This window comes from Chiloscyllium punctatum, chromosome 21 (assembly GCF_047496795.1).
Source record: "Chiloscyllium punctatum isolate Juve2018m chromosome 21, sChiPun1.3, whole genome shotgun sequence".
In the NCBI taxonomy this organism is placed as follows: Eukaryota; Metazoa; Chordata; class Chondrichthyes; order Orectolobiformes; family Hemiscylliidae; genus Chiloscyllium; species Chiloscyllium punctatum.
This window is the reverse complement of record NC_092759.1, coordinates 3,096,678-3,117,705: the sequence shown is the minus strand read 5'-3', so window position 1 is coordinate 3,117,705 and position 21,028 is coordinate 3,096,678. Positions and strand designations below refer to the sequence as shown.

At 46.8% G+C, this 21,028-nt stretch overlaps 1 protein-coding gene across 3 annotated transcripts in view; it reads right to left on the bottom strand.

Moving 5' to 3' along the window:
• The window catches only part of LOC140492520 (probable N-acetyltransferase 16), an 83,533-nt gene that overhangs the window by 49,751 nt on the left and 12,754 nt on the right, over nt 1–21,028 (bottom strand). Inside the window, exon 2 of one of the 3 annotated variants that reach the window (XM_072591446.1) lies at nt 20,128–20,330. The exons of 1 other annotated variant lie outside the window; for it this stretch is intronic. The gene's annotated coding sequence lies outside the window, so the exon portion shown is untranslated. Of the gene's footprint in view, nt 1–14,811; nt 14,850–20,127; nt 20,331–21,028 lie in introns of those variants that run through there. One more of the 3 variants, XM_072591447.1, reaches the window with a different exon arrangement.

The window sequence follows — 21,028 nt, the reverse complement described above, 5'->3', positions numbered from 1 at the left end:
GGATTTCAGCTTTAGCAGCTTAAAGAACTGGCTGCTTAGATACATTGTACACAATATTTCAAGGTTCTGGAAAGGTCCCTACAGATTGGAAAATAGGGATTGCAATTCCTCTAATTCAAGAAACGAGGAAGACAGAAACTAGGAATGTGTAGACATCAGGAAATTGCTGAATTCTATTGTTGAGGAGATTGGAGCATTTCAGAAGTTGCCTTGCAATCAGGCAGAGTCACCATGGTTTGGTGAAAGCAAAATGGTCTTCAATTAAACTGTTAGAGTTATTTGAGGAAGCAAAAAGCCACATTAATACAAGGGGAGCATATGGATGATGTATTTGAATCTCAAGAAGGCATTTGATAAAGTACCAAGGTCAAAGTTCTCTCATCAGATCTAGAATTTCTGGTAAAAATAGGAACATCTTAGCAAAGCGAGAGGGTTGGTAAGCTAACATGAAACATATATTTAGGTATCAATATGTCATTGTTAGGTTTGACAAGCTGTAACCAGCAGAGTGCTACAGAGATCAGTATGAGGGCCTAAGCTATTTAAAATCTATATCAATGACTTGTACTCTGGTCGCCTCATTACAGGAAGGATGTGGAGGCTTTGGAGAGGGTGCAGAAGAGATTTACCAGGATGCGGCCTGGATTAGAGGGCATGAGCAATAAGGTGAGGCTAGAGAAACTCAGGTTGCTTTCTCTGAAGCAGCAGGGCTGAGGGAACTTGATAGAAATCTGTAAAATTATGAGGTGGACAGATAAAGTTGACGGCCAGAATGTTTTTCGCAGAATTTAAATGGCTACTACGAGGGGCTTGCATTTAAGATGAGAGGGGGTGAGAGGGGGAAAGTTCGAAGGAGATGTGAGGGGCGGGTGTTTTTTGCTTAGAGAATGGTAGGAGTCTGGAACATGCTGCCGGTGTAGTGGTGAAGGCAGATAAGATAGGGGTGTTTAAGGAGCTTTTAGATAAGCACATGACTATACAAGGAATAGAGGGATATGGACCAAGGATAGACTGAAGAGATTAGTTGAATTTGGCATCATGTTTGATATAACATTGTGGATTGAACTGTTCTATGTTCTGTGTTCTACGTGAAGACCAAATGCTGCCAAATTTGCTGATGACACAAAGATAGGCAGAAAATTAATTTGGAAAGGGGACACAAGGAGTCTCCAAATGGATGTAGTGAGGTCAAGTGAGTGAGTAAGAAGTTGGCAGTTGGAATATAAATGAGAAAGATTCTTGAACTCTGAGGTACAGAGGTATCTGTGTTTGTCCAGTACATGAATCTCAATAAGTTGTGAAGAAGACTTGAAAGGTCAACCCTCTCTCTCTCTACCTTCCTCCCCCTCAACACCCACCCCGCCACCCCCCGACAAATGCTGAGTTTCCCAGCATTCCCTGCATTTGTTTCAGATTTCCAGCATCTGCAGTGTTTTAGCCTGATACAATAAGTTAATGAGCAGGTATATAACTTATTAGGAAGGTTGTTTATTGCAAAGGGAATGGAATATAAAAGCAGGCAATATTTTGCTCCTGCTGGACATAGCGTTGAACCTCTGTCGTGTGGGAGCAGGCTATTCGGCCCATCAGGTCCACACCAGTCTTCCAAACAAAATCCCACCCAATCCTTGAAACCCTACATTTCCCATGGTTAACCCACCTGACTAGTATATCCGTGGAGACTATGGGTAATTTAGCATGGCTAATCTACCTCACCCGCTTGTTTTTGGATTGCAGGAGGAAACTAGAGCACCCAAAGGAAACCCCAAAGGGAGAACATGGAAGTCGTCAGAGAGAGGAATTGAACTCGGTCCCTGGTGTTGTGAGGCGGCAGTGTTAACCATCGCACCACCTACATCTGGGGTGCTGTGCATAGTTTGAATTGCCATATTTAAGAAAGTACATAGAACATTCCAGCCCAGTACAGACCATTTTGCTCTTGATGTCGTGTCAACCTGTGGAATCAATCTGAAGTCTATCTGACCTACACTATTCCATTCTCATCCATATGCCTATCCAATGACAATTTAAATGCCCTTAAAGTTGGTGAGTCTACTACTTTTGCAGGCAGTACTTTCAACACCCCTACTACTTTCTGAGTAAATAAACTACCTCTGACATCTGTCCTATATCTATCACCCCTCAATTTAAAGCTATGCCCCCTCGTGCTAGCCATCACCGTCCAAGGAAAAAGGCTCTCAATGTCCACACTATCTAACCCTCTGATTATCTTATATGTCTCAGTTAAGTCACCTCTCAACCTTCTCTCTAACGAAAACAGCCTTAAGTCCCTCAGCCTTTCCTCGTAAGACCGTCCCCCTCCATACAAGGCATTATCCTATTAAACCTCCTCTGAACCCTTCCCAAAGGTTCCACATCCTTCCTATAATGCGGCGATCGGAACTGTACGAAATACTCCAAGTGTGGCCGCACTACAGTTTTATACAGCTGCAGCATGAACTCATAAGAAGTCAAGGTTCATTTGACTGATGTCTTGGATGAAGGGGTTATCTTATGGGGGAAGGGTTAAACATGGTTGGCTCATTTTCCAGTGAAGTTTAGAAGAATGAAATGTGATTGCATTGAAAATTCCTGTCATGTGCCATCAGGATTTTATGCATCCCCTTGTGGGAAGTACTAAGGGACACAATTTTCCATTGAAGACAGAGATGAGGCGATCTTTATCTTTCGCAAAGAGGGTTATGAGTCTTTTGGACACTATGCCCCCAGAGAGCGATCGGGTCATCAAACAATTTTAGGGCAGATTCCAAACTAACAGGAGAATCCAATAGGGTAAGCAGGAGAGTGGAATTGAGGTCAGACTTGAATGAGCCTATCGAGTGGCGTAGCAGGCTTGAGGGACTGAATGGTCTCCCTTGTTCCTCCCTCATCTGCTTCTCACACTGTAAAACGGTCAGGAGTTATCAGATGCCCAAAAGTTTATCTTAGCTTCCATCTTAGGTGGGAAAGCCACTGCCTTAGAGTAAAGGGAAGACCCTTTAGAACAGAGATAAGGAAAAATCTCTTCAGTCAGGGAGTAGTGAATCTGTGGAATTCATTGCCACTGAAGGCTGTGGAGGCCAGGTCAATGAGTGTGTTTAAAGCAGAGATCAATAAGTTCTTGGTTGCCAAGGGTATCCAAGGTTACAGGGAAAAAGCGGGAAAATAGGATTGAAAAACCTAGCAACTGTGGTTGAATGGTGGAGCATACTTGATGGGCCGAATGGCCTAATTTCTGCTCCTAAGCCTAATGGTCTTATGGATTTTGACAGATGGAACAATGGGGAGAGTCCCACTGCAATGGGCGTTCCAACAAACCAAGGAAGGTGGAGTTACATTGATGTAGTGCCTCTAACATCCCAAAGGTGCTTCCCAGGAGTGTCAGTAGGCCAAATAATGTGACACCGAACAACATAAGGAGATCATTTGGACAAACAAAGGGTTACTTACTCAAAAAGGGGAGTTTGAACAGTTTGTTTTAATGGACGAGTGGGATGGAGAGTTTGATGGAGGGAATTCCAGGGTTTGGGGCCCAGGCAGCTGAAGGCACGGCCACATGGAGAAAGGTAAATATTGAATTCACTGGAGGCCAGGATTGGAGGAGCTTAGAAATCTCATTGGGACACAGGGCTGGAGTATAAGGTCAGTGGGAGTCCTGAGAGGACTTGTAATGAAAGAGGCCACTTTTGGAATATTGTGTGCAATTCTGCTCTCCCTCTCATAGGAAGGATGTTATGAAACTTGAAAACGTTCAGAAAAGATTTACAAGGATGTTTCCAGGGTGAGAGGGTTTGAGCTGAACAGACTGAGGGTGCTTTCCCTGGAACATCAGAGAGTGAGGGGTGACCTCGTAGACTTTTACCAAATCATGAGGCACATGGTTAAAAAAATCACACAACACCAGGTTATAGTCCAACAGGTTTAATTGGAAGCACACTAGCTTTCGGAGCACTGCTCCTTCACCAGGTGATCAGGTTGACTATCACTGATGAAGCAGCAGCACTCCGAAAGCTAGTGTGCTTCCAATTAAACCTGTTGGACTATAGCCTGGTGTTGTGTGATTTTTAACTTTGTACACCCCAGTCCAACACCGGCATCTCCAAATCATGAGGATAAATAGACAAGGTCTTTTCCCTGGGGTGGGGGAGTCCCGAACTAGAGGTTTCGGGTGAGAAGGGAAAGATTTTAAAAGGATCTAAAGGGCAACTTTTTCACACAGAGAGTGGTGCGTGTATGGAATGAGCTGCCACAGGAAGTGGTGGAGGCTGGTGCAGTTACAACATTTAAAAGGCATCTGGGTGGGTACATGAATAGGAAGGGTTTAGAGGGATGGGACCAGATTAATTTAGGACATCTGGTCAGTATGAACGAGTTGGACCGAAGGGTCTGTTTCTGTACTATACAACTCTACGACGCTATGCGACTTTTGAGTTTGAAGTGATGGGTACACGGGACTGGTACACACTGTGATAGGTACACGGGGGAGCCAAGGTAAGACAACTAAGACAGGGATGTGACAGAGGGAGAGGACTGTTGGGAGAAATTTGGGACTGTTCTGCTCAGAGACGGCTGAGAGGAGCTTCAATAAAAGTGTTCAAAATCATAAGCAAGCTGGATAGAAAAGTTAGGGAGAAGATCAAAAAATTTAAAAAATGTAGATTTAACTTTTTTTATTCTCTTATGGAATTTGGGCATCACTGGCCAGGCCCAGCATTAATTGCCCATACCTAATTGCCCAGAGGGCAGTTAAAAGTCAATCACATTGCTATGGGTCTGGAGCCATGTGTAGTCCAGACCAGGTAAGGATGGCAGTTTCTTTCCTTAAGGGACATTAGCGAAGCAGATGGGATTTTCCCAACAATGGTCATCATTAAGCTCTTAATTCCAGATTTTCTCAAAAAAAATTGAATTCAAATGCCACCATCGCCCACAGCAGGATTCAAACCCTGGTCCCCAGGACAGTCATTGGGTGTCTGAGTTAACAGTCTAGCAATAATATCACTAGGTCTCTAAGTGGTATGGGTCCCTATATCTGAGCCAGGAGCTTCTGTCTTCAGGTCCCACCTGCTTCAGAGGTGTGTAATAATATCTCTGAACAGGCTAATCAGAAAATAGTCTACAATGTCATCAGAAATGGTAATAATGTCACCGCTCGCAGTTTGTTGTAAAAGTCTACCTGGCTGTCTAATCCCTTCCAGGGGAGGAGATCACATCCTTACCTAACCTGGCCTACACCTGACTGCAGACCCACAGCCAATGGAATTGACTCAAAAATGCTCTGGTTCAAGGGCAACAAGGGATGGGCAACAAATCTCGCCAGCGATGGCCCCGTGCAAGATTCTATTTTTACAAAACAGTGCAGCCATGTTGTTCAAGTTTTGCTCACATTTAATTCCTGCCTTTTTCACTTTTGGAGCCACCTAGTGAAACTGTCAACAAGTCGTAGAGTCATACAGCACAGAAACAGACCCTCCGACTCAACCAGTCCATGCCGACAAAATCCCAAACTCGTCCCACCTGCCTGTGGTTGGCCCGTATCCCTTCAAACATTTCTTATTCATGTACTTATCCAAATGCCTTTTAAATGTTGTAATTGTACCCACAGCCATCACATCCTCGGGAAGTTGATTCCACACACGAATGTGTCAAAAAAGTTGCCCCCTTGTCTTTTTTTAAATCTTTCTCCTCTCACCTTAAAAAAATGCCACCCTAGTGTTGAAATCCATTCCCCCCCCCCCCCCCCCCACTAAGGAAAAGATACCTACCATTTACCTTACCTATACCCCTCACGATTAAATAAACCTATATAAGGTCACCCCTCAACCTTCCAGCAGAAAATTGCCCCAGCCTATCCATCCTTTCCTTATAACTAAAACGTCCATTTGTGACAAGATCTTGGTAAATCCTTTCTGAATCCCTCTCCAGCTTAATAATATCCTTTCAATAACAGGGCAACTAGAACTGGACATCTTTCAGTGCATACAAATCCACATGGGACTCGGGGCAAGCCATTATTTTTAACTATTAGATTCGATTAGATTACATTACAGTGTGGAAACAGGCCCTTCGGCCCAACAAGTCCACTCCACTCCACCGAAGTGCAACCCACCCATACCCCTACATTTACTCCTTACCTAACACTACGGGCAATTTAGCATGGCCAATTCACCTGACCTGCACATTTTTGGACTGTGGGAGGATACCGGAGGAAACCCGCGCAGACACGGGGAGAATGTGCAAACTCCACACAGTCAGTCGCCTGAGGCGGGAATTGAACCCGGGTCTCTGGCGCTGTGAGGCAGCAGTGCTAACCACTGTGCCACCGTGCCGCCATGGAAGCAGTGGTTAGCACAGGAACAGGACTCACTTTACTGTGTTTTTGGCACTGAGGTAAATTAAACAGCCTGAAATGTATTCCCTGTATTCAAATAATTGAATACAGCATTAAATGTAGGGATCTGTTGGTCACCAATACCCACAAAAAATTAGTGCACGGACCAACATTTTAAAAGGTGCTGAGAAATTGTGGCACAGTTGCCCTGAATTTATTTTCAAAGCTACTTCCTCTCCACAACACTCTACACAGATGAAGGATGAAGGAAATCAAAGATTGGGGCCAATTTCAAGGGAGTTGAATCTCCGATTTCAACAAGAATGAGAAAGACTCCTTTGAGTGCAATCAGGTGTCGAATTATCATAAATTAATTCTAATTCTATCACTTGATGTTGCCCAGTTGCCTTAGGGAGCTGGAGAGTAGAGCTCTTTCTCATTGCAACTCAGAAAATAGGAGCAGGCCATTTGGCCCTTCAAGCCTGCTCCACCATTCAACAGGATCATGGCTGATCAGCTGACTCGGTTCCACTTTCTCCCAGGATCCTTTAACCTTAAGAACTATATCTAACTCCTTCTCGGAAACATTCAATGTTTTGACCTCAACGACTTTCTGTGGCAGAGAATTCCACAGGCTCCCCACTCTCTGGGTGAAGACATTCCTCCTCATCTCAGTCTTACCTGGTCTCCTTTCGACTGTGACTCCCTGGTTCTGGACTCTCTGGTCATCGATAACATCCTTCATGCATTTACCCCAATCTAGCCCTGTTAGAATTTTATCAGTTGCCCCTCTTCATTCTTCTGAACTCTAGTGACTACATTCAATCTCTCCTCATGCATCAGTACTACCATCCCAGGATTCAGTCTGGTAATCCACTGTTGCACTCCATACCTAGTCAGAACATCCTTCCTCAGATAAGGAGACCAAAATTGCACACAGTACTCCAGCTGTGGTCTCACTAAGACCCTGTACAATTGCAGCAAGGCATCCCTGCTCCTGTATTCGAATTCCCCCTGCCACGAAGGCGAACGTACCACTTACCTTCTTCACCACCTGCTACACCTACAATGCTTGCTTTCAGCTTTTCTTTGTGTGATTCACCTCCTCACTGAGCAGTGTCCTCGGGGGAGTGCACCTAAACTGGAACTGTCTCCATTAGGGCTGTCTCCACACTGGGACTCCTCCACACTGAGGACACCACCACCCTGGGACTCCTCCACACTGAGGACACCACCACCCTGGGGCTGCTTCCACAATGAGGCCGTCTCTGCTCAGGGCTGCCTCTGTGCTGGAGGCTGTCTCCACACTGGAGCTGTCTCTGCACTGGGGCCATCTCGTTGCTGGGAGTGTCTCCTCACAGGGAGTTTCTCTATACTGTAGTCATCCACGTGCTGGGGCTGTCTGTTCAGAGGGAGTATCTCAAACCTTGGAGCCATCTCTGCATCAGAGCTGTGTCCATGCTGGGGGGGCTTTCTACACATTGGGGCTATCTCCACAATGGGGCTGTCTCCTCTTGGGGCTGTCTCTGCACTGGGGCTGTCTCCACACTGGGTCTGTCTCCATGTTGGAGCTGTCTCTGTGCTGTGTCTGTCTCTGCAGTGGGGCTGTTTCCATGCTGGGGCTGAATGTGCACTGGGGTTGTCTCTGCACTATGTCTGTCTCTGTGCTGGGGCTGTCTCTGCACTGGGTCTCTCCCAGTGCTGGGGCTGTCTCCACGCTGGATCTGGCTCTGCACTGAGGCTGTCTCCGCATGGGGCTGTCTCTGTTCTGGGGCTGTCTCCGCACTGGGGCTGTCTCTGCACTGGGGCTGTCTCTGCACTGGGGCTGTCTCCATACCGGGGCTGTCTCCGCACTGGGGCTGTCTCTGCACTGGGGCTGTCTCTGTTCTGGGGCTGTCTCCATACCGGGGCTGTCTCTGCACTGGGGCTGTCTCCGCACTGGGGCTGTCTCTGCACTGGGGCTGTCTCTGTTCTGGGGCAGTCTCCATACCGGGGCTGTCTCCGCACTGGGGCTGTCTCCGCACTGGGGCTGTCTCTGCACTGGGGCTGTCTCCACACTGGGGCTGTCTCTGCACTGGGGCTGTCTCTGTTCTGGGGCTGTCTCCATACCGGGGCTGTCTCTGCACTGAGGCTGTCTCCGCACTGGGGCTGTCTCTGCACTGGGGCTGTCTCCACACTGGGGCTGTCTCTGCACTGGGGCTGTCTCTGTTCTGGGGCTGTCTCCATACCGGGGCTGTCTCCGCACTGGGGCTGTCTCCGCACTGGGGCTGTCTCCGCACTGGGGCTGTCTCTGTTCTGGGGCTGTCTCCATACCGGGGCTGTCTCCGCACTGGGGCTGTCTCTGCATTGGGGCTGTCTCCGCACTGGGGCTGTCTCTGCACTGGGGCTGTCTCTGCACTGGGGCTGTCTCCGCACTGGGGCTGTGTCTGCACTGGGGCTGTCTCTGCACTGGGGCTGTCTCTGCACTGGGGCTGTCTCCACACTGGGGCTGTCTCTGCACTGGGGCTGTCTCCACACTGGGGCTGTCTCCGCACTGGGGCTGTCTCTGCACTGGGGCTGTCTCCACACTGGGGCTGTCTCTGCACTGGGGCTGTGTCTGCACTGGGGCTGTCTCCGCACTGGGGCTGTGTCTGCACTGGGACTGTCTCCGCATGGGGCTGTCTCTGTTCTGGGGCTGTCTCCATACCAGGGCTGTCTCTGCACTGAGGCTGTCTCCGCACTGGGGCTGTCTCCGCACTGGGGCTGTCTCCACACTGGGGCTGTGTCTGCACTGGGGCTGTCTCCGCACTGGGGCTGTCTCCACACTGGGGCTGTCTCCACACTGGGGCTGTCTCCGCACTGGGGCTGTCTCCGCACTGGGGCTGTCTCCGCACTGGGGCTGTCTCCGCACTGGGGCTGTCTCCGCACTGGGGCTGTCTCCGCACTGGGGCTGTCTCCACACTGGGGCTGTCTCCGCACTGGGGCTGTCTCCACACTGGGGCTGTCTCCGCACTGGGGCTGTCTCCGCACTGGGGCTGTCTCCGCACTGGGGCTGTCTCCACACTGGGGCTGTCTCCGCACTGGGGCTGTCTCCACACTGGGGCTGTCTCTGCACTGGGGCTGTCTCCACACTGGGGCTGTCTCCACACTGGGGCTGTCTCCGCACTGGGGCTGTCTCCACACTGGGGCTGTCTCCGCACTGGGGCTGTCGTCAAGCTGGCACCATCTCCATGCTGAGAACACCTTCTCAGTGAAGCTGTCTCCTCACAGATTCCAACTTATCGCTACTACTCCCCAGTTGTTCTGTGTGCTCACCTCCCCTCCCAACCACGCACACACACAGACACACAGACACACACCCCAAGACCCATCCATGTCTGGAGGGGCACTTCAGACACATATAAACTGCAATACAGAAAGCCAGGTGGCCACTATTCCCACTGAAATTGCCCCTCCCTTTATAACCTCCTTCGAGTGCCCCAGTCTCTGCTGCGCTGTGATGTGGAATGTTTACTCCCCCAACCCAATGATCCACCATTGACGCTCAGTAGCAGCAATGTGTAACATCTACAAGACGCACTGCAGAAATTCACCCAAGATCCTCAGACAGCACCTTCCAAACCCCCAACCTCTTCCATCTAGAAGGACAAGGATAGCAGATACATGAGAACACCACCCCCCTGCAAGTTCCCCTCTGACCCCTTCACCATCCCGACTTGGAAATATATCAGCCGTTCCTTCAGAGTCGCTGGGTTAGAATCCTGGAGCTCCCTCCCTAACGGGACTGTGTGGGTGTCCCTACACTACACGGGATTGCAGCGGGTCAAGAATGCAGCTCACCCCACCTTCTCAAGGGGGCAATTAGGGACGGGCAATAAATGCTGGGCCCTGCCAGCGATGCCCATATCCCACAAAAATGAATTTAAGAAAAAAAAAACTCCAATCAGTTCATTTTTGCTCTAACCTAGGCTAGCTCTCCCTGTTCATTTGAGTTTGGAAACATTAACCCAAACCAGCCATCCAACTGCTTAAAGGGAGTTGGCAGCCAGCCAATGAAATTTCATGCTGCCTTTCCTTGAGGCAATCATATCCGTGTCTATTTATAAATGAATCTTTGAGACAATATACTTCACTGGCATTCAGTTTATTACTGCAAGGCTGCAGTACCAATAAAGAAATGCCAGACACCATTATCAGGCAGATGACGGATACGTTAAACCCAGAAGGCAGTACCAAATACTCATTAACATGGGAGAGAGAAATCAAGTTCATGATTTTCCCTTATGTCACCCAGGGTGGTATTAGATGTGTGGTATTAGATATAGGGTCTCACTGTCACCTTACGCTGTTCCCCCATCAAACACTCCCAGGACAGGGACAGCACGGAGTTAGATACAGTGAAAGCTCCTTCTATACTGCCACTCACAAAACACTCCCAGGACAGGGACAGCACGGGGTTAGATACAGAGTAAAGTTCCTTCTATAATGTCCCCCCATCAAATACTCCCTGAACAGGGGCAGCACCGGGTTAGATGCAGAGTTAAGTTCTCCGTAAACTCATCGAGCACTCCCAGGTCAGGGACAGCACAGGGTTAGAAATAGAGTAAGCTCACTCTGCACTGTTCCCATCCAGCCCTCTCAGAACAGGGATAACACAGGGTTAGATACAGAGTAAAGCTCCCTCGACACTCTTCCCCATCAAACACTCCCAGCACAGGGACAGCACAGGGTTAGACACAGAGTAAAGCTCTCTCTAAACTGTTCCCCATCAAACACTCCCCAGGAAAGGGACAGCACGAGGTTAGATACAGAATAAAACTCTCTCTACACGGTTCCCCATCAAACAATCCCCAGGAAAGGGACAGCACGGGGTTAGGTACAGAATCTCCACTCTCCAATCTCATTGCATCATCCCAACTCTCCCCAGAGCTGGTTTGTGAAATCTTCAGCTGGATCTTTGCTCTGTGTCCGACTGGCCATCCAGCGAATGGTCACACTCTCTGCTGTTTCACTCTTCGGAAGCAAAATGGGACTGTTGGGCTAGCCCTTTCAAAGACCTTGATGGGCTGTATGGCCTTTGCGTGATCCAGTGGGACAGCTGTTGGCTGAAAATTATGAGTGAGCTGCTGGCTTTTTTCACAAACACGTCCCGATGAAGCCCTGCTGGGATTCTATGATTCTACAACTCCATTCTATGAAAAAGCGAACTGGGGGAAAGAAAAGATCCTCGTCCTCTCCCTTGAGACAGAAATCTCAACTAGGTAATTTTAGATGGCATTTTTGCAGGAGGTAGGGTGGAAAGAGGTGTAATCCAGGTAGCTGTGGGAGTCAGGTTTGTAAAAAATGTTGGTGTCAAGTCGGTCTTCATTAATGGAAATGGAGAGGTCCAGGAAGGGGAGGGAGGTTTTTTTACCCCCCCACCCTCCTCTCATTTATCTCTCCACCCTTCAGGCTCTCTGCCTGCATTCCTGATGAAGGGCTTTTGCCCGAAACGTCAATCTTACTGCTCCTCGGATGCTGCCTGATCCGCTGTGCTTTTCCAGCACCACCAATACAGAAATCTCAAGTCCATCCCTAGTCTGACTGACACGTAAATCCAGACTCGCAGCAATGTGTCTGACTCTTAGCTGCCTCAAAATGCCCTAGCAGAGCCATTAAATTCAGGGGGCAATTAGGGATGAACAATAAATGTGGGCCCAGCCTCCGTTCAATGAATAAATAAGCATTGGGACCAACTTCCTCGTTGTTGTTCTGAAGTTATCTGAAGGGGGAAGGGCTGCTTTGCCATATTCCTCTCCTTCCCCACACTCAGTCCTCTGTTCCTTCCAGTTGAGATTATGTAATCAAGTTTTCCAATTCATACCACGCTATTTTTTGCTGTGCACCTTCAGAGTTTGCCAACAGATTTGCTCATCTATCTCTTTCTCACCGTTCGGAGCTCTCTAAAAGTGTCGTTGCCTTGCAACTACTCTCCTTCTGTTGCCTACCTCAAGCCAAGCAGAATCTGTCCACAGCCACTTAGTGGATCTTTTGCTGTTTTTGACTGGATTTTTGTCTTAGACCGTTTCTGGAAAGGTTCACACTTTCACCTCTGAGTCAGAAAAGACTCTAATCCAGGCCTTGGCATCCAGTCCAATTGTGTTGCCAAGAATTAAGTATCTTGAGCACTTAAAAAGAGAGTACAAATGTGTGGGTAGAATGGATAACATCTTTAAGAGTCTGCTCCTGGGCCTGACAAAGGTGGTCTAGGCGTGGAGGGTGGGGTTCAAAGAGTTAATTAGAACCATAGTTTCCCTACAGTGTGGAAACAGGTCTTTCGGCCCAGCAAGTTCACATGGACCCTCCAAAGAGTAACCCACCCAGACCCATTCCCCTCTGATTATCCTACATATACCCCTAACTTTATGCACCTAACCTACACATCCCCAAACACCATGGGCTATTTTTGGATTGTGGGAGAAAACTGGAGCACCCGGAGGAAACCCACGCAGACACGGGGAGAGTGTGCAAATGCCACACACACCCGAGGGTGGAATCAAACCGGTGTCCCTGACGATGTGAGGCAGCAGTGGTAATCATTGAGCCACCGTGCCACCACCCCTTTGATTGATTTAATCAGCCAGTCCTTACAGGTCTTCAAGGGGCTATTCAATACAGGGGGGTGGGACAGAATTGGAGATAGTGATGTCCAAAGGCTGGAGGGGCTTACAGAGATAGGGAGGGGAGAGTGGTGCTGGGAAAGCACAGCTGGTCAGGCAGACATTTCGAGCATAAGCCCTTTGAGGGGAAGGTTACAGTCAATCAACTCCAAATGCTTTCCTGGACTTCCATCCTCATACCTATGTCCTGGTGTTCAGTGCAAAATCACTCACCGAAGGTCACATTTCGGTTTCCTTTCATTATAGTGCCCCGTTAAATGGGCCAAACGGCCTTACTTTACACCCTGGGATGGAGGAGTCCAAAAACTCAGGGCTGTATTTCTAAGGTGAGATGAGAGATGTCGAAAAGACATGGGAGGCAAATTGCTTACACAGAGGGTGGCTCGTGTGTGGAATTAACTTCCTGAGGAAGTGGTGGTTGCAGGTATAGATACAATGTTTAAAAGACATTTGGATAAGTATGTGAATAGGAAAGGTTTGGAGGGATATCGGCCAGGAGCAGGCAGGTGGGACTATTTTGGTTTGGGATTATGGTGGGCATGGACTGGTTGGGCCGAAGGGTCTGTTTCTGAGCTGTATGACTCTATGACTCTCCAATAATTCAATTCTCTCTCTTGAATTTGCTTCGATTGGTTTAATCAGCAAGTCCTTATAGGTCTTCAACAGCGAAGAGGCTCTTCAGTTCAGAGGGTTGGGCCAGAATTGGGGATAGAGATGTCCAAAGCCTGAAGGAGCTTACAGAGATAGGGAGGGGAGAGACCGTGCACGAATTTAAAAACAAGGATGAGGAATTTCAAATTTATGGTGCCCCTCAACCGGATTCCAGTGTTGATCAGCGGGCAGAGGAGAGGATGGATTGTTTGTAGTTAGGGAGTTGGGTAAGTGAACGTTTCGCCAAATGTACATTCTTGCAAACTTTAGCAGACAAAGGAATGAAGAACAAGGGAGATATGCAAGTGGACCTCAGCTCAAGAAGAAATGCTCACTTCTTTCCTGTTGCCTGTTCACCCACACCTCAGGGAACACTGAAATCACAGTAAAGTATCCAACCTTACAGTCCTTCTTTTTAAGTGCTCCATCTTGGGCCTGGTGGCCAGGCCAAGAGTCGCTATGGCTGCGCCGTCACCGCCACTGGAGGTTGCCAGTCTTCGGCGCCAACTTGCCACCACCGATGCCCTCACCACTACGAGTACTGGCTGATGCAGACACCACCGATGCTGCCAGGTACCACACCGGCCCAAACTCAACTTTCCCACCCAACCCCATGAGCCCGCCCCATCTGCAGATACCCACCGGTAACCCGAACCCGCCGAGAGTCGGCGTTGGGTTCGCTCGCCATCGCTGCGACAGCTTCCTTCAATGAGACGTCAGGAAAATAAAGCAGGAAAAGGAAGAAAGAAAGGAAAAAAAGACAAGAAAAGAGACAAAAAGAAAAGCGGAGCAGCTCTAGGCTCGGAAGTATTACTCCACTGCCATCTTCCTAGAAAAGCAAGATGGTCGACTCCTTGCGAGCTCCTATATGCAGATCTAAGTTTCCAATTTCCTACAATCGTTCTACACTCTTTAAACTGAACAGCATGCTTTTAGAAATTACTAATAACTCTGTTTTATCTAAACTCACAGGTTTGAAGCTCCTCTGATACATTCTCCCTGTACCTGTGTCTTTGCTGCTGTTTACCTATTATTTACTTATCTATGTTACTTAACTCTGTGATATTGCCTGTATTGTTCGCAAGACAAAGCTTTTCGCTGTGCCTTGGTACGCGTGACAATAAATCCAAATTCAAATTTAAATTCATATTCAAAGTGCGAGTCCTCATGTGTCCACAAGTGACTGATTACCTGAGCTGAACCAAAGGACATTGAGGCCTCCGATTTCCAAGGGCTCCCAGCTGCAGGCACGGCCAGAGGGACTCTTGGCCTGGCCACCAGGCCCAAGACAGAGCGCTTAACAAGAAGGACGTTAAGGTTGGATAGTCGAACGGTCGGGTGCACTGACCACCCTCCTCTCCTGATGTGTTGATTGCCACCTTGGCCAGACCCAGGAGCAGAACACCCCGCCTGGTCTTGGCTTCTGCAGTCTGACTCCTTCACTCTGCTGAAACCACATGGATGTGCAGAAAGCACAGAGAAACAGAGATTTGTAACTGGGAAAAGGAATGAGCAGAAGTATCTTGCACATTGTACTGTGGTTAAGTTTCGTTTCTGCATTTGATGCTCATAAATATTATGGTTTTATGCCACTTCCTTGTCTTGCTCATTGTGGGTCCCTTGTTTGGCGTTTCTCACTCGTGTAATAAAGAATGATTCTTACTTATTATAGTAAAAACATCTATGAGACAGTGCTAACAGGGTTGTAAACTCATTCTTAATTCCTCAAGAACCCACAAACAGCTAACGATATCCTGCAATGCTTACATTTGCAGTTTGGAGTCACCCTGTTATAGGAAGGATATTATTAAGCTGGAGAGGGTTCAAAAAAAGATTTACCAGGATATTGACGGAAATGGAGGGTTTGAATTATAAAGAGAGACTGGATAGGCTGGGACTTATTTCACAGAAGTTTAGAAAGTTGAGGCTTGAGGTTTATAAAATCCCGAGGGGCAAAGGATTACCGAGCCCCCTACAGCTTGTAAGCAGGCCATTCGGCCTATCAAGTCCACACCGTCCCTTCAAGAAACATACCATCCTGACCCAACTCCCTCTAACCCTATATTTCCCTTAACTAACTCCCCTGGTCTGCACATTATAGGGTAATGTAGCGTGGCCAATCCATCCTAATCTGCACATCTTTGGACTGCAAGAGGAAAGCAGAGCACCTAGAGGAAACACACAAAGATATAGGAGAGAACATGCAATCTTCACACAGCCAGTCACTTAAGGGTGGAATTAAACCCGGGTCCCGGGCACAGTGAGGCAGCAGTGCTAACCCCTGAGCCACTGTGCTGATAAGGTGAATGGCAGGTGTTTTCTTTTTCCTAAGATAAGGGAATTCAAACCTAGGCACCATACCTTTAAGGTGAGAGGAGGAAGATTTAAAAAAGGACGTAAGGAGCAACTTATTCTCACAGAGCGTGACTCGTGTGTGGACTGAACTGCCAGACGAAGTGGTGGATGTGGGTACAGTTACAATGCTTTATAACTGAACTTCATGACTCTATGACATGATCAAGTTATTGTTGCCGTAATATTCCTGCTGATCTATCAATCCTGAAATAATTTCTTTTCAACTGAAGACTCAATTTACTTTGCAGGACCCAGTCTGTAGAAAGTAATGGAGTCTTGCTTTAATGATCTGAAATTTATCTTAGTTGAGTTTGTAGGCTGACCGTGAGTTCAACTGGACGGGTTTGTCTAGCTGAGGAGTAATGATGAGAGAAGTATTAACTGTTTCTGCTGTATTCCTTAACCACTTTTTTTGAAACATTATTGCCTGCAAGTCCTCAGAAGTCAGCAGCCTCCTACCCAAAAGACATGGGCTTGGACATGCTGCATGCCTATTCATATTAATGGCTCACCAAGTCCAATATTTAATGTGTCAAGATACAAATCACCCAGATTCTGTGGATTTGGATAGCAATAAGTACATAGAAATCTACCTAAACTACAGTTCTGTTCTTGTATGGTATAAGAAAATCTCACAATAGGCGTGCCATTTAAACTAACGGGGCCAGAATTGTATAATAGCCAATGCAGGTAAGGAAAGTTGGCGTTCTACAATATAACAATCTACAAAAACAGTCTAAATTCTTCAATCGCGTTCAAGCGAATTCGCGTTGGAGAAACGTGTGTTATACTGGAACTGACTGTTTATAATAAATAAAACGTGGGTCATACCACCAGTGCCTCATCCGGAGGCTCACTGATGATGTTACCTAGTATGGTGATGAAACGTCTGAAACCGAACTTTCCAGCTCAGCGAGAAAACCTCCATCCAGAACCTCAACCTGAGCTACAAATCTTCACAAAGCTCACTAACTACTTGTAAATCCATTTTTATTTCTGTTCACACAGTGAAACGATGTATTCCTCATAAAGGCATAATTTTATGCCAATGTCAGTGTTGCACAATTGCGTTAAAACTTAAGTCACCCCCCACCCCCCCCCATCCCAAACACCCACCCAATCCTGCCCTCTGTAATCAAATAGGGTGAATAGCCAAGGTCTTTGCTATTGAGAGGGAAACTTTTCAACACAGAGGGTGGTGCATGTATGGAACGAGTTGACAGATGAGGTAGTGGAGGTGACTACAGTTACAACATTTAAAAGATATTTGGACAGGTACATGAATAAGAAAGGAAAGAGGGATATGGGCTAAACACAGGCAAATGGGAATAATTCAGTTTCAGATACCTGGCCAGCAACAACAAATTGGACTGAAGGGTCAATTTCTATGCTGTATGACTGGATGACTCTATCAGTGGCTGCCTGATTTTTGTATCCCCAAGTTCCAACCTCCCCCAGAGAGGAGAAACATAATTTGCTTGTTGGCCTTATCATAATCAGAAGAACTCTATCAGATCATAATCATAGAGACATAGCGTCATAAGGTCATAGAGTCATTGGGTCATAGAGTCATAGAGACATAGAGTCATAGAGTCATTGAGTCATAGAGTCATTGGGTCATAGAGTCATAGAGACATAGAGTCATAAGGTCATAGAGTCATAGAGACATAGAAGCACAGAGCTATATGGTCATTGAGTCATAGAGACATGGGATTATAGTCACTGAGAGTCATAGAGTCATAAGGTCATAGAATCATAGAGCCATAGAGTCATAGAATCATAGGATCATAAAGTCATAGAATCATAGAGACATAGAGTTAGGAGAATGCTCAGGGTTGATGTTGTGGAGGGGAGTCTTGGTTGTTCACAGGATCATGTTGTGTCAAGAGGAGCAATATCCTAGGGGTGGCTTCCAAATTTGTGTATTTTCTGTGAGACTACAACCTGGCCGGGACTGTCAGAGCAAAAGTGAAACTCATGCTGGTCAGGGTAAGGCAGACTGTAATGCACATTGTCAGTGTTGCAACTTCATGGAATGGCTAGGGTGTAGAATGAGGCCATTGAGCCCATTGTTCCAGCCCCAGCCCTATTACATGGTCCCAGGCTCCTGCCTTTTCTCCATATCCCTGAACTCCATTTCTATCCCTATAACCATCCAATGCCCCTCAGCTGAACCTACATCCACCACATTATCTGGCAGTGCAGTCCAGACCCTAACAACACACTGACTGAAAGAAATCTTTCCTCACATCACGCATGTTATGTTTATGCCCCTCTTGTTAACTTTTCTTTTCCAATTGGAGACAGTTTTATCCTACCTACAAAGGCAATAAGAAATAGGAGCAGGAGTAGTCCATTCAGCCCCTTGAGCCTGTTGTGCCATCAAAAATGATCATGGCTGATTGTCCAACTCAACACAGTTTCCTGTGGTCATGAATTCTGTGAGCTGAAGGTGGGTAAATTCCTGCTCGTCTCCATCAATACCAATTGATGTGTAGATAGAGGGTTTATTTCAAATCTATGGCTGGCTTCGTTAAACCAGGAGACAAAACCTGACTCCCTTTGGATGTGTAACAGTGTCTGAGGCTTGTGATTTAATGTCTGAAATGTGACATCAGAAATATGAGTGTGGTACTGGGACATGATACTTGACCGTGCTGTGTCTGTGGTTTGACATATAGAGTGTGATGCTCATATTGATAGTCGTTTCTTTAGTCTTTCAAATAACAGGCATGAAAAGCTGGAGACTGGAATCAGTCTGACGACACTGACTTATATTAACATGGCATTAATCATCTCACAGGCAAGACAGGAGAGGTGGTACCAATGGTGGTACAGACCTGCAGCTGAAATGAGTGGGATTTCTAGAATGCAGCCCACACATTAATGCCCACCAGCAAAGTTGGGCATTGGAGGAGGAGCCTAGGCCATCTTCAAAGAATTCTGAGGATGTCAGGAGGAGGAGAATGAGGAAGAGGTAGCGGTAGGAACTATTGACTAAGTTCTGCTTGGAGAGAAAGGAGGCTGCGAGGAGACCTGATAGAAGTTTTCTATCAGGAGTGTTTTAATCAGGAGCGGGCTGGACAGATTTGCTCAGTTCTGAAGGGTGATCGATAAACAGAGTCTTAATTAAATGGAGGAAGACTGCGAAAAGCTGGGGGCATCCTGTACATGAAATATAGAAAGCTAGCACACAAGGGCAGCAGGGAATCAGGAAGGCTAATGGAATGTCGACTTTTATGGCAAGGCAGTTAGACTAGGGAAGTCTTACTGCAACTGTACAAGATGGCAGGGAGACCACATCTGGAGTATGGTGAGCAGTTCCTTATTTACGGAAAGATATCAGTTCATTGGAGACAGCTCAGACAAGGTTCACTAGGATGATCCCCTGGATGGAGAGATTATCTTATGAGCAAAGGCTAAACAGGGTGGGATTCTACTCCCTGGAGTTGGGAAGAATGGGAGGGTGATCTCACTGGGACATATTAAGGGGCCAGACAGGGTCAATGCTGAGACGATGCTCCCCTCTCAGGGGAGAGTCTAGGACCAGAGGAATCTTACTGGACACCAATGGCATGGGGAAGAAGGTGGGTGTGTGGATATGCGACAGTATGCTTTTGATTTCCACATTGGGGAAACCAGGCTGCTATTGTGTGACCATGTGTCCATTAGCCTTGCCAAAACCCCAAGGGTAAGCAGTCAGGTACGATTTTGTCACTCACCACTTGTAAAGATGATGTTTAACAAGGTGTATCATAGAGTCCTGTGATCCAGTGAAAAACATCCCAGCCTCTCCTTAAACCCTCCATTCCTGGAACATCCCGGTAAATCTCTTCTGAACCCTCCTCCAGTTTAATGATATCAGCAGGATCGACCAAAACTGGCAGCACACTCAATCCCCCAAATTTAAGAATTCCAGGATATCGTTCACCGTTTGCGGGTTCTTGAGGAATTAAGAATGAAAATACTGTTGGTATTGTCTCATGAATGTTTATCATTATAGGAATCATTTCTGGATTACCCTGTTGTCATAGATGGACAATCCAAGATGGCTATAAGAGAACAGCTCCACCTTAAATTAACACAATCTTCAACTGGATCTAAAAAAAAAATTGGACATTTGAACAATTATGTCAATAAGATTATACTCACAGTCTGGTATAATGTGTTAGTTGAATGAGTTTTCAATCTTCCTTTAGAGTAAATAGTGTTTTTTTTCTCTCTGGTTCCAATTCGATTCACAGTCAAAACTTAGCCCTTCAGATCTGCTTGTTCTGACCCACAAACTCTGTGTTTTTAAGCGATTTCTTCCCGCTGTCTGTGAGTTTTGAGTTGCTCTTGTTCATTTTTGCCTGCTGTGAGAGGTAGATCATCCCTTAAACAAAAAAAAAATCTGCTTTTCAGCAAACAACCTAACAGCCAAAGCCCACTCTCTGCTCCCTAACCATCTCCGAAGCTATGTAAGAGATTGTCCCCCCAACAGAAATCTCACCCTGCTTCAAATTTAACATTGTAAATGCATTGTGAAAGTGGCAAGTATCCTTTCAAGACCCTTTTGACTCGAGGCTGGTAAAACTGTGGAGCTCTGTACCACATTATTTATAGTTAGTTTTAAAAAAAAAATTATGCAGGTGTTGCAGGCAGGCCAAGCATTTGTTGCTCCACCTCAAATCGCCCTGTGAACTGAGAGGGGGGGGGGGCAGTTAAGAGTTGACCACGTTGCGATGGGTCTGGAGTCACGTGTAGGCCAGACTGGGTAAGGATGGCAGATTTCCTTTCCTAGAAATGGAGTTAATAATGAACTTGAAAGACCCTATACAGACAACAAGCAAAACTGGTGTAATTTACAAAATGACGTGCAAGGACTGTAACAAATACTGCATTGGACAAGCAGGCAGAAAATAGCCACCAGGACACATGAACATCAACTAGCAACAAAACAATATCACCCTCTCTCACTAGTATCTTTATGTATAGATGAGGAAGGACGCCACTTCGACTGGGACAACACATTCATCCTAGGACAAGCCAAACGGAGACACACACAAGAATT